Source organism: Spea bombifrons, chromosome 1, assembly GCF_027358695.1.
Source record: "Spea bombifrons isolate aSpeBom1 chromosome 1, aSpeBom1.2.pri, whole genome shotgun sequence".
Classification (NCBI taxonomy): Eukaryota; Metazoa; Chordata; class Amphibia; order Anura; family Pelobatidae; genus Spea; species Spea bombifrons.
In genome coordinates this window covers 60,679,342-60,694,018 of record NC_071087.1, presented here as the reverse complement: position 1 = coordinate 60,694,018, position 14,677 = coordinate 60,679,342, and the positions used below count along the sequence as shown (strand labels likewise).

The 14,677-nt window shown below is 39.1% G+C and overlaps 1 pseudogene; it reads left to right on the top strand.

The window, feature by feature from the left end:
- The first annotated feature begins 9,801 nt into the window (after window positions 1–9,801).
- On the top strand, window positions 9,802–12,451 carry LOC128491046 (SWI/SNF-related matrix-associated actin-dependent regulator of chromatin subfamily E member 1-related-like; annotated as a pseudogene).
- The last annotated feature ends 2,226 nt before the right edge of the window (window positions 12,452–14,677 follow it).

Sequence of the window (14,677 nt, the reverse complement as noted above, 5' to 3'; positions counted from 1 at the left end):
AACTGCTAAATAAATTCTACTATTTGTCCTAAGTGTTTTTGCTTGTTTCTGCAAGCTAAAGGGCAATAATTACAAGTAGCGTTTTAATATTTCAAAACCATTTTTTTTTTAAATCAGGCATCCGTCACCATACAGTATATGATGGACGCTGACGTCTGGAGGAGGGGCCACACGGGGCCGCTTCTGCTGATCTCGGTGTTGCTGAATGCCTCAACATCAAGGCATTACAGCAATACCGTTTGGGTGAAGAAAGCTATCACTTTCTACAGCCATTTAACGTGCCACATGCACATCAATTGTCATCACGGGGTTAATAAGATGAGATAATAGGAGGAATAATCATGCAGGCTTTGGAAATAAGGAGATTTCCCCAATGGTATACATGCAAGATGGATTTTGTGTAGAAGAAATTGCAAATGATATCAAGTTTGTATATGCTGACACTGTCTGTTTACATATTTGACGGAATTCTTCCCCTCAATAATGCGTTTTTTTAACAAAAAATATATATTTTTTAGTTTTTTATATGTTTTTTTACATACTTGAACTCACAATAATTATTTTTTTGCAGGTTTCTATGGTTTCAAATAAAAAGGATGTATAATTTGTGTGGGTACATCAACATAGAGGAGAATCTTAATTAAACCCAGATAGGGTAAAAAAATCCAGGGACTGAAAGGGTTAAGATCTTTACATTTTTACATTTACATTTTTAAAAATAGTTAAATGTGAATAACTTTTAGTATGCTTTACCAAAAGCCCTGACATTTTTAGTATATGTCTGGATATATGGGCTCTTGCATTGTGTAGAGTTTGGAGTAAATTGGTTAATATTTAAATTCATTTCTGCAAGTAAAGTCACATTAAGCTCCCCGAAAACATTGCAAATTGCAAAAAAACATTTGCAATGTGGGAAACCAAAATCGATGAGACTTCTAGGATAAGGAAGTTAAAAACTTATGTCATGTAAAAATATGAAGCAATTGATTGACATTTGGAAGCATTTTGACATAGCTATCCCCTTTTACGCCCGAGGAAAGAATGGAAAATTGTGCCTCTCACACTATATTTTTACAGAGGTGATTTTATTTCCACTGCCCTTACACGCTACTGCCCATACACACACACATATGCATTGCCATATACACACACCTGTCATTTACATGCATATACACTGCCCATATACATACACAAACAATGTCTTTACACATGCCTGCCCACACACACACACGCTGATCCAAACCTTAGCACCTCCTAAGCTTAAACGGTGTTGCTGGAATGCCTCGACAACGAGACATTCAGCGACAATGAAAACCCACCCCCGGACGCACTGGGAACGCTCCACAGAGCAGTCACAAACACCATTGCAAGAGATTTTGCCTCTCCCAAGATGGTGACACCCATAAAAAACAACACGTTCCTAAGAGGGTCTCTCCACACCCTCCTGAGAAGGCAGGTGAATGTAAAATTGAATTGTCCAGATACAAAGATGCCCCAAATAGAACATGGGGCAGAAGGACCAGATGTCAAAATCGTAAGTTGAAAAACTGAATTGCGCATGTCTCAAATGTAGCATTTTTGCATGGGTGGTATCACTGTCCTCAGAAGATGTTGGTGAACACATATTAGGGTGTAGTTTTGAAGTGACATATGCCAGGAGCTGTAACTTTATACCTGAAGTACAATTTCTGTGGAAAAAAACACAAAAAATATTACTACCACAAACTTTGACAAAGGTAGGCAGTAGAATTAGTGCAAGGAAAGTGTAAAAGTACCAGTATTCAAAATACTCTGGGTCGTCTAGTTTTCCAAAATATAGGGCTTGATGGAGGTAAATTGAAGTGGCAGGCATTAAAGATGTCCCAAATAAACACAATAGGGTGCAAATAACTTCAGCCCAAATATAAAAGTCCAAAAGAGAAGCACGCTCACCGGATAGTAGGCCATATCAAATAATCAGATTTCCAGAGCTGTCTAGTTTTTGAAAATATATAGTTTTAGGGGTTAAAATTAATTATGGGATCTTTACTGTGTCTCAGGTGAGACCTGGACCAAGCGAACTAATCTGTCAAAACTCCATGTTTGAAAACTGTGCATGTGCCAATTTTGAGCCCGCTGTGAATAAAAGACATGCCCTACCCATGTATATGGGGTATTCATGTACTCGGGGGGGGGGGTGTTTCTGAATACAAATCACAAGTTGTTTCAGTAATTTCACGTACCCAAGGAAAATTACTGAAATACCGTTTGTTAAAAATGAAAAAAATGAATTTTTACTGCAACATTTAAGACAGATTGGTGTTAAAAATACTTAAAAATACTAGTGAATACTAGTAAAATACTTTGGGATGTCAACTTTAAAAATATATATACTTTTGTTTAGCAGTTTTTCTTTTTCTGGCTGCTATTGTGGCGCAACTCCCTGCATACCATATTTTTTAAAAATCTTCTTTAGAAACAGCAATGTGTATTATTCTTATTTAACCCTGTAAGTGCCAAAATAAATGAAAAAAACAGGCATATGAGGTGTTTCCACAAACAGGACAAATATCTAAATACATTGTTTGAGGTTTTTTCCATTTGCACTGGTTATACATAGTCTTTATAAGTGAAACCAAAAATTTTTTTTCTCCTAATTTTCCCCACATTTTTAGATATTTTTCATACTAACAGATATATAATTAATATTTCAAAAGAAAGTAATAGTTGTGCTGAAAATAAGAATATATAATGTGTGTGGGTGCACTAAATGAGTTAGTGGGGAATCACAGTTGAATAAAGAAAAACACAAATAATGCTCTGGTCATTTAGCACAAACACGGTAAGAAAAAAAACCTTGGTCCTTAAGGGGTTAAAAATGCACAGTATAATTTCTATGTATTTAGAAATGTATTTATATATCCAGGAAATTGATGGGGGCTGTCTCCAGACAGAGACTATTAGAATTAGAATCAACTTACCTTGAAAATGGCTACAAGAGACAAGCAAAACACAGCCACATAATAAAAATAATACTGATAATACTAATAATAATAACAAAAATGTTAATAAAAATACGTTTCATATTTTCTGTTGTATGGGAAAGTTGCCCCTGGGGCTGTGTGATGATTGCATTCTGTAACTTGGGGTAAAATATATATAGAGAGAGACATGATGGGAACCTACATTGCTTCATGAGTGTTTTAAAATACAACACTAAGTTAAGGGATGATTTTGACATAATAATCTTCCCTATAATAGAGAGGTGAGCCCGCCATTTTGTCGTTTCGATTGGAGTAAACTGATTGGACGGCAAAAGTGCAATATACCGTCATAGGGTTGTCGTCACCAGAGCCGGCCTTAGGTGTTCTGGCGCCCTGTGCGGACTACTCCTCTGGGGCCCCCCCATCCCAAAAAAAGAAAGGAATAAAAACTTGTAACAAAACTTGTAACAAAACCCCAGTCACTATATACTACGCCAAACATTGATGTGGTGTAGGCCTACCACTTCATTGTCTGGCTTAGTAGTAGGGATGCACCGAAACGAATTCTGGACTGTAACGTGCAGCATTTACCTGGCCAAAACCGAATATGACCCCCCCACTCCATAAAAAAATCTAACACTTTTATTTAAAGTAAGTAAGACACCAAAATAGGACAAAACAATTAAATAACAATATTATATATATATATATATATATATATATATATATATATATGATTAACAGCAATCACATTCCTATCATGCCCAGGCATACCCAGATTCCAGGATGTGCTCACAGACTTGGCATGATAGGAGTATGATTGCCCTATCTACCCCTTCTCACTCCCTTCTGCCCTATCTACCCCTTCTCACTCCCTTCTCCCTATCTACCCCCTTTCCCCTGTCTCGCTCCCTTCTCCCTATCTACCCCCTCCTAACTATCTACCCTTTCCCTCTTTAAAGTTCACTTACCTTTCAGGAGTCCTGCGGTGGGGGTGCAAGGCCTCTGCCTCCCAGCTCTGCCACTGTATGGAACAGTATAGAGTGATGGGAGTTATGATGTACTTTTAGAGCAAGAAAAAGACATTGGAAATGGTACAGCATAACACCCATCACTCTCACACACTTACCAATCCACACGTATACACCAATCCACACGCATACACCAATCCACACGCATACACCAATCCACACGCATACACCAATCCACACGTATACACCAATCCACACGTATACACCAATCCACACATATATATACCAATCCACACATATATATATACTAATCCACACTTACCAATCCACACACATACCATTCCACACACATACCATTCCACACACATACCAATCCACACATATACCAATTCACACATATACCAATTCACACATATACCAATCCACACATATACCAATCCACACATAAATTCTAATCCACACATATATACCAATCCACACATATATACTAATCCACACACATATATACCAATCCACTCTCACTGAATGTTTTCCTACCTTTCCTCTTTTCTCCTTACAGCTCCTCTTCCTTCTCTTCGCTCCTCTTCTTCAGTTCTTCTTCCGGGTCAGAGGGCACCGACAGCGGTGGGCGCGGCTTCAGTGTTGTGCGCCGGGATCTGACAACAAACCCCGGCGCACAGCAGCTGTTGCCGCGCGGATCACAAGGGAGCGGTATCGGAGGTCTTTAACAGACCTCCGGCTCCCTTGAGGGATTTTAAGCCGGGTTCAAGGGAGATCCTTGAACCGGCTTAAAATCCCTCAAGGGAGCCGGAGGTCTGTTAAAGACCTCCGACACCGCTCCCTTGCGAGCCTGCTCCTCCAGCGGCGGACATTGCTGTCCGTCTCTGGAGGGGTGCCGGGTGCCCCCCTGATGAGCGGCACCCGGTGCGGACCGTCCCCCCCCCGCTAGGTACGCTACTGGCGGCAGCGTACCCCGCGGCGGCGTCGGACCGCGCGGCGGCGCCCCCTGGAGCCCCACAGGTCGTCACCTCGCGCAGAGCTGAAACCGTTGGTTTACCTGAACGGCGACGGTAAGCCTGCGACCTTAGCGCTTATTGTGAGATTGCTTCGGATCTTACGTTTTTTGAGGTGAGGACCTGTTATCCGAGTTCTCCTGACGCGGAATCCCTTCGGAAGTTTCCCGGATGGTGGCGCCTGAGACATCAGAGTGAAATCGCACCTTGAAGGGAGATCTGTAAGTGTCTGTAGGAGTTTGTCAAGGGGGACCGGCAGTTATTTCACTTAAAACAACACACCGCATTTTATATTTAATGTTTCTGGCAAGCTTGTCGTTAGTAGAATATTTAACCCTTCCATTAAATGCAATTGCCGTAAGGATTAATTTCCTTTAATGACGCTTTAATGTCATATATATTCCAGATTTTTAATACCCATCTGCATCTGTACAGGGACAGTTCCAGCTGTTATGATTTATACTTTTACTTCAGAAATCCTGTAACTAAGCACATGGTGGAAATTTTCTTGTAGACATTAAACAAGAGAAGAGAGAGAACATGGCACAGACCAGTGGAGTAGAGAAAGCTGGGAAAAAGTTGGAGGTAAAGATCATGATTTTTTATATTTACATTTTGTCCCATCCATAAGTGCAGATATGGTGTTCATGCTGCGCTTGTCAGATTAGTTTACAATGCGTTGAATGAACCCCTGGCACACTATAGGTTAATATCCCAACCAATATAGATTATGAAGAGGCAAAATAAGCATCTGTTATGTAGTGGGTATTGTTTTTACAGGTCATAAAATCTTCTTTTTTATTAGAAATGCATCTTTTGTTACAAAGATCAGTCTAATAATACCTTAAAATGTATGATATCACGATAACCAAAATGTCTTCTACTCTTGCTGACACCCAAGGGTGAAAAACTCTAAGTCGTTCATTTAAAAACGTACACATTTTAAAGTAGCCTTTCTAAAATGCAACTGGATGGCTGCAATGTTTTGTTTTTTGGAAAATAAAACCATATATAAAGCCGACTTTCCTTTTGTGCACCCTTCTTCTTACCAGGCTACAAAAAAGAAGAAGAGAAAAAGCACCGTTTCCAATGGACCCAAAGCCCCAGTCACGGGGTATGTTAGATATTCGAATGAACGCAGAGAACGGATCAGACGTCAGCACCCAGACTTGCCATTTTCAGAAATCACAAAGATGCTGGGAGCTGAGTGGAGCAGTTTGCCAGCACCAGAGAAGCAGGTTTGGTTTTCAGAAACAAACTATTATGCTAAATGTATTTGTCCTTTTTAGTCCTATTGTTTCCATTCCCATGAATATTATTTTTAGCAATTAGGTTTTTTGGTTGTATGCTTATTATGGGTTTTACTATTTATCTATTTATTACACCGGTGTCATCAACAAGACATACAGACCCTTATCAGATGGGTGAGTGAGTTTATATTCCATGTCTACTTCCAGGTGGCATAACTAGAAGCCACAGGTCCCTGATGTGAAAATTGCCAAGGGGCTCCCCAACAGCTAGTCTGTGCCGTCACTGCCCCCAAACAACTTGCCCGTGCCTTCCTCGCCCCTTTCCTTTTCCAACATACACTCTGGCACACATATGTAAACACCCTTACACAAATTACACACACTCATACCAACACATATGGTTACATTCATTCTAACACACACTCCATTACATCCCACGTACGCATCCATGTTCACACACACACAATTACACATCCATGCTCACACATACGCACATTTACTCATCCATGCTCACACACAATTGCACAACCATGCTCACACACACAATTATGCAATTGTCCAGTCGGGAGGGGCCCTTTCTAAACTATTCTGAATCGGTTTGAGGACACAGAAAGAAGGTAATTCGGCCCCTGGTCTACTTAATGATTGACACCACACTTTTAATGACAGCATGCAAGTTGAGTAGACAGGCATGTAGTATCTGTTAACTATGTTATCTAGCTTGGCTAGGAGCAAGCAACCCAAATCTATTCAGTTACAAAGTCATTGGCGTCAACAAGAAGAATGCTATTCCTATTTTTTCTTCATATCGGTTATAATAATGTTGCTAAGGAGAGCTGTCAAATGAAAATGCACAAGTTAAAAGAGCCAGATATATTTATGCCTGAGTACTAATGATTATACTTTTTCCATATGAGGTCTAACAGTTGGAGTTAACATGCTCTGTTTTATAGAAATATCTTGATGAGGCAGAGAAGGACAAGCAGCAGTACATGATGGAGCTCAGGGAGTACCAACAGTCTGAAGCATACAAGATGTGCACAGAAAAGATCCCACCTAAAAAGATCAAAAAAGGTCTGCAGACTCTGCTCCACTACATATACCGTATTTGCTCGATTATAAGACGAGGTTTTTTTCAGAGCAAATGCTCTGAAAAATACCCCTCGTCTTATAATCGGGGTCGTCTTCTAATCAGACCTCAAATAGAGGTCTGATTAGGAGACTAAGATCCAGATCCCCCGCACCGCTGCAGGGGACCTGGATCCTCCTGTCGTCGCCCCCCCCCACACACACACTTACCGGTGCTTCCGGAGGTGAAGTTGGCAGCGGGGGTTTGTATGCGTCCGTCGCAAATACCTTCCCCGACTGTCAGAGATCAGCGTTCAAGAGTTCCTGATCTCTGACAGCCGGGGAAGGTATTTGCGACGGACGCATACAAACCCCCGCTGCCAACTCCACCTCCTTCCGGCTGCCGCGGAATGAGACGTCAACCCGCTGCCCCGGCAATACAGCAGGAAATTGGAAGAACCGGTAAGTAAGTAAGTAAGTGTGTGTGTGTGTGTGTGTGTGTGTGTGTGTAGGGCATTTCTGGAATGCCTTACACCCCTATATGCCACTCTGGCACTTAGGGGGTTAAAAGGCATATTATGGGGCAGAGTGGCATATAGGGAGGTATAAGGCATTTCAGGAGGCAGAGTGGCGTTAAGGGGGCATTTAATAGTGCACTCTGCCTCCTGAAATGCCTTATCCCTCCCTATATGCCACTCTGCCCCATAATATGCCTTTTAACCCCCTAAAGGCCAGAGTGGCATATAGGGGTATAAGGCATTTCTGGAGGCAGAGTGCTCTATATAATGCCTTTTAACTCCCTTAATGCCACTCTGCCTCCTGGAATGCCTTATACCTCCCTATATGCCACTCTGCCCCATAATATGCATTTTAACCCCCTAAATGCCAGAATGGGATATAGGGGTATAAGGCATTTCTGGAGGCAGAGTGGCACATAGGGGGTCAAAAGGCATACCATGGGGCACAGTGGCATATAGAGGGTTAAAAGGCATATCATGGGCCACAGTGCCATATTGGTGTGGCAAGCCTGGGGGCAGATGTGCGTAACTGGGGGACAGGTTGGAAAATACAAGAAATAAAAACAAAAAAAAAATATTTTTCTCAATCATAGCTTTTATTAAAAAAAATAGTTTACATGAATTAACATTTACTGGTAAAACTTTTTTCCTTTAGGGTCGTCTTATATTCAGGCTTTTTCTTTTTTTCCTAAGTTAATATTCAGATTTTGGGGGGTCGTCTTATAATCAGGGTCGTCTTATAATCGAGCAAATACGGTATATATATATATATATATATATATATATATATATATATATATATATATATATATACCTACCGATATGTGTCCTGTTGTCATCTAATATGTATTTTTGGGCATCTACATCCCACTGTAAATATGTCTTAACAATTAGAAGTATTCAGTAAAATATTTATTATATCCTTGACTTTAATCAGTAGTTTTTATTGTGATTTGTTCTTTATTTAGAGGAAGGCAACGTGCCCACCATTGTTACCACCTTGTTGGACGAGCAACCATCCACAGTGAGTAAAGTAGTAACTCCATGCATGCCTCTTACTTTTTATCTTATCCAACTTTGTTTTCCTCCTGTCACACAGTCCCGAAGTAAATACGGCATGGTTTATCTGTGCCTTAAGTAGCTTGCATGCAAGTTATAGTATTTTATTGTATTAGTATTTCTGGGGTTTTTTTGGTGTTTGGGAAACAGCATTCCATGTGGCTTACTTCGGCTTTTGTGATCTTTTTTTTTTTTTTTTTTTGGTAATATATTTTTATTGGGTTTTCACAAGTATAACAGGAGGTGGGGGAGAGGGTAGAGGGGAAGTACGGTACACCATGAGAGGTAAGGGGAAGGGAAAAGGAAGTCCCGACGCAGCGCGACTGGCAGCGTGTAATACAGTCACCAAAGAGATCACAGGAAGTACAAAAAAATACACATACAAAACTACAGTAGTATATGCTTTTGTGATCTTTCATCACCTGGTTACTGGTTGTTGTCCTGGATCTAGAAATACAATATTATTTTTTCTGTTTTTTAGAGCAAAGATCCTGAGACTGATGGATTCCCCACATGTGATGTACCCATTTTTACCAAAGAGTTGTTCAATGAAAATAAAGGTTTGTGAACTGGAAAATTACCTTTAACATAACTTTTTTTGTAAAACTAAAAACATTTTCAACCTTGTAAGTCTATTTAACTAGCAGCCACCAATCTCTTTTAACCCCTTAACGGCCACTGACGTGCCAAGCACGTCATGTAAAAACAATCAGTTAACAACCAATGACATGCATGGCACATCATGGCATTACACATGGCATTACTGTTAATGATGTATTCTCCCTCAGATTGTAAACTTGCAATCAGGGCCTCCTTTATCTAACGTTTCAGTTTGTATTAGTCTGTATATTCTAGTTTTGTCATGCCCTTTTAATGTATATAATATAAGCAGCGCTGGCTGAAATCTTTGTGCTATATAACCATGAAATCATAATAACGGAAGCTTAACTCGAAGGATAATGGTGCAGACAGCCAGACCTCTGACAGGAGTTTTGTGAGGGCAGGAATTCTCTTATTATATATTGCCACATAAGGAAACTTTTATTTATTGCTTCCCATATTACTCTTATAATATTTGGGATTTTTAATACCCATCTGCATCTGTACAGGGATAGTTCAGCTGTTATGATTTATACTTTTACTTCAGAAATCCTGTAACTAAGCACATGGTGGAAATTTTCTTGTAGCCATTAAACACGAGAAGAGAGAGAACATGCTGCAAACCAGTGGAGAAGAGAAAGCTGGGAAAAAGTTGCAGTTAAATATCATAATTTTTTTATATTTACATTTTGTCCCATCCATAAGTGGTGTTCATGCTGCGCATGTCAGATTAGTTAACAATGTGTTGTATGAACCCCTGGCACACTACAGGTTAATATCCCAACCAATATAGATTATGAAGAGGCAGTATGTTATGTAGTGGATATTGGTTTTTACAGATCGAAAAAATCTTTTTTTTTATTAGAAATGCGTCTTTTGTTACAAAGATCAGTCTAATAAAAATAATACCTTAAAATGTGTGATGTCATAAAAAAAACAAAATGCCTGCTGCTCTTGTTGACACCCAAGGGTGAAAAACTCTTAAACAGTCAAACTAACTGGACGGCTGCAATGTTTTGTTGTGGAAAATAAAACCATATATCAAACTAACTTTTTTTGTAGCCTGGTAAGAAGAAGGAGTGCACAACAGGAAAGAAGAGAAAAAAGACCGTTTCCAGTGGACCCAAACCCCCAGTCACGGGGTATGTTAGATATTCGAATGAACGCAGAAAATGGATCAGAAGTCAGCACCCAGACTTGCCATTTTCAGAAATCACAAAGATGCTGGGAGCTGAGTGGAGCAGTTTGCCAGCACCAGAGAAGCAGGTTTGGTTTTCAGAAACAAACTATTATGCTAAATGTATTTGTCCTTTTTAGTTCTATTGTTTCCGTTTCCATTAGTATTATTTTTAGCAATTAGGTTTTTTGGTTGTATGCTTATTAGGCATTTTACTATTTATTTATTACACCGGTGTCATTAACAAGACATACAGACCCCTATCAGATGGGTGAGTGAGTTTATATTCAATGTCTGCTTAATGATTGACACCACACTTTTAATGACAGCATGCAAATTGAGTAGACAAGCATGTAGTATCTGCTAACTATCTAGCTTGTTATCTAGCTTGGCTAGGGACAAGCAACCCAAATCTATTCAGTTACAAAGTCATTGGCGTCAACAAGAAGAATGCTATTCCTATTTTTTCTTCATATCGGTTATAATAATGTTGCTAAGGAGAGCTGTCGAATGAAAAAGAGCCGGATAAATTTATGCTTGAGTACTAATGATTATACTTTTTCCATATGAGGTCTAACAGTTGGAGTTAACATGCTCTGTTTTATAGAAATATCTTGATGAGGCAGAGAAGGACAAGCAGCAGTACATGATGGAGCTCAGGGAGTACCAACAGTCTGAAGCATACAAGATGTGCACAGAAAAGATCCCACCTAAAAAGATCAAAAAAGGTCTGCAGACTCTGCTCCACTATATATAAATTCCATGTGGCTTAATTCAGCTTTTGTGGTCTTTCATCATCTGGTTACTGGTTGTTGTCTTAGATTTAGAAATACAATATTATTTTTCTGTTTTTTAGAGCAAAGATCCTGAGACTGATGGATTCCTCACATGTGGTGTACCCATTTTTACCAAAGAGTTTTTGAATGAATATAAAGGTTTGTAAACTGGAAAATTACCTTATAAGATTTTGAACAAAACTTTTTTGGTAAAACCAAAAACGATTGCAACTTGGCAAGTCTATTCACCCAGCAGCCACCAACCTCTTCCAAAGTAATATTTATCTAATCTAACCTAATTTGATGACAATGGTATTCAATGATTAGCAAAACATACTTAATTTCCTAGTGACATAAGCATTAATTATATGTACCGATTGTATAGAAAACAGTTGTTAAGCACACAAGATGTATAGCTGAAACAAAATATATTCCCCCCCACTAAGCCGAAATCAAATCCCCCCAAAACAGGTAAAAACTTGATGCAGCAAAGATCAGTGTACAAACTATAATGTAGAACAGATCAGTTTATCTGGAAGGTTAATAAGGAAAGGATGAAATGTAATTTATATATGTATGTAGCAGAGGAGTACTTTTTGTGTGATTTTATTTATCTTCTACTCCCCACTAACTCTACTTAAAATCCAAATGACGCAGTGATGTATTTAATATAATATGAAAATCATGATGGTATAGAATATCAGGATAGATGCAGAGGGATGGAAGAGAAAATTGTAGCACCAGATATACCTTTTTATCATTATAGGTTATGCATAAGACATATATCTTATAAGATGTTTTTCCACTAATGTGTCCATTCCCACCTTTCATGCAGCTTGTGAAACAGAGCTGAAAGAACTGACCAGTAGGAACTTGGAGTTGGAGAAGAGTAATATTAAATTCAGACAGAACTCTTATGGTTTGATGCATTACAACTTGTGGCTTGAAGAGGATACAGAAGCCAGAGAAGAATTTGTTATGAAGCTTGAGCAGGATCTGCAGGCTATTCATCAACCCCTACTGAGCTGCTTCTCCTCCTTGCCCATCCCTGGTTAGTGAAGTCCACAGATATTCTGTCTTTGTCCTACAGCAACGTTCCCTTTTTCATTTGGGATGTCTATCCAAATAACATCTTTATGTTTCAGGGCGAATTATATATATAATTAGAAAGAAGCCAAATTCATCTACTTGTCTTGATTTTGGGAACACCTCATCTGGAATTTATTGTTTTGATATTTACAGCAAAATATTAGGACTGCATCACTTTTAGTGGTTACCTTTAATAGTATATAAAAAAAGGATATATATATTTTTTAAATCAGATAACATAGGCTTTTTCACAAAGTTTGTTTTACAAATTCACATGTGGCTTCTATCTGCCATATTTCTGTTCTGTAACAACCCGATGCTTTTTTCACTTATTATACGTTCACATATATGTATACTGTAGTGACATTTAAATCCACCCTCGGACAGCTGGATAAATGGCTAGAAGGCGCAACATTATGGACTAGTAGATGTCTTATCAGTGTTATTATTATTATTATACTTTATTTATAAAGCAGCGCTGTACAGAGATGAAGGTGTTAGTCAATAAGTCACTAAAATGTTAGCATAAAACATGCAAATAGTTTGTATGCATCCATCGCGTATACTTTCCCCGGCTGTCGGATGCGGGGAGCTCTGATCTCTGACAGTCGGGGAAGGTCTATGCGACGGACGCAGACAACCCCCGCTGCTAGCCACACCTCCTTCCAGCTGCAGCGGACGTTGTCTACGGTATGAACCAGCGCCATCTACTATATGTTGGAGGTTGGGATCTGAAAAAAGAAAAGAAAAAAAGACAAGCCGATATACTGAGCAGTATTTTAATCTGTGAGTGGAACTACAGAGGGGGAGATTGTGTATTTAAAATCGTATCACACAGTGCGTGCGATGTTTGTTTTTTTCTATTTTATAATACCCTGATATTTGAGGAAAAAGAAGAGGAAGATAAATTGTATTCTCAAATGAAGCTCTTCAGGACCATCTAACAGTTTACTTAAGTATCATGTTTTACTTTTGTGATAATACTATTTTGTTATATTCTGTTACAATTGTATCATAGCGCTCCACCTGTAGAAATGTTGCAGGAACAGTGTGCAATCTGACCTTGAATCGACTGCATTGTGTCAAGCGATTATGCTCAGGAAGGGACTCCAACAAGGAGCAAACTAAAGGAAAGGGATGCTCTATAACTCTTGAAAAAAAGCAAAACAACTCCTTTCTGACCTTTAGGGTCCACCCTCCATTGAATGCTGTTTAGTACACTTCATAAAGTTATTCCATGGGGTTTACTAAAAAGAAACATATATGCATGGAAAGACATCTCCAAACCACCAAGCATATCTGTTTAGCTCTCCCTTCCCACATTTCACTTGGTCTCCTCTCACATCTCCAACACCAGGGGGCCTCAAATTAAAAGTAAAAAGGTAAATCCTCATAGTTTCAATCATCACATTAAAATGTCACTTAAAAGGAAATGTAAAATGTAATCTTTTCAATAAAATTAATGGATTAGCATCTTTGTGATTTACATTTGCAAATTTTGTTTTTTTTAAATAAAGCTGTAGTATTTAGTTATATGCTTCACCGTGCTTTGTGACCAATGGAACCTCTCTTGCCAGCTATCATTGTGTCATCATAGTAGAAGTCTCATATGTTACGCTGGCTCTCCACACACACACACACACACACACACACACCGCAAACACTTTTGAAGGACCATCTCAAGACAGCTGGCTACCTGGCAAAATGATCTGCGGAGTGTCGGCTCCCCGGCAAAGAGATCCGCAGAGCGTCAGGTTTCCATCAACAGATTTGAAGACTGTCAACATGTCTATGTATTTCTTGTTGCTATGACATTTTAAGAAAAAAATTCTTTACATTTTAGTACTAGTCAGAGTTAGCCTCTTAGTGCCCAGAGGGAGGGGCAGTTCTTCGAGCCATGGCTTCCCAGAGATTTCCTTCAATAAAACAAGGTTTTTTCTTTCCTCCGTGCTGAAGAATGACTCTTCGTGAGTCCAGAGGCAGCTCCATCTTTAAACTATCCATACAATGTTTACTATTAAATAAAAAGGTTTGTTCTCATAATTGTTGCTGTCTATGAGTAATTCTTTCAAATTACTATCACCTTTAGTTAAAATGGTATTATTCCAAAAAGTCTACAATGCTGTGCTAATGAAACTTATTTTTGGACTACCAATTTGATTTTATGTCATTGAAATTTGGTGTTACTGTGAA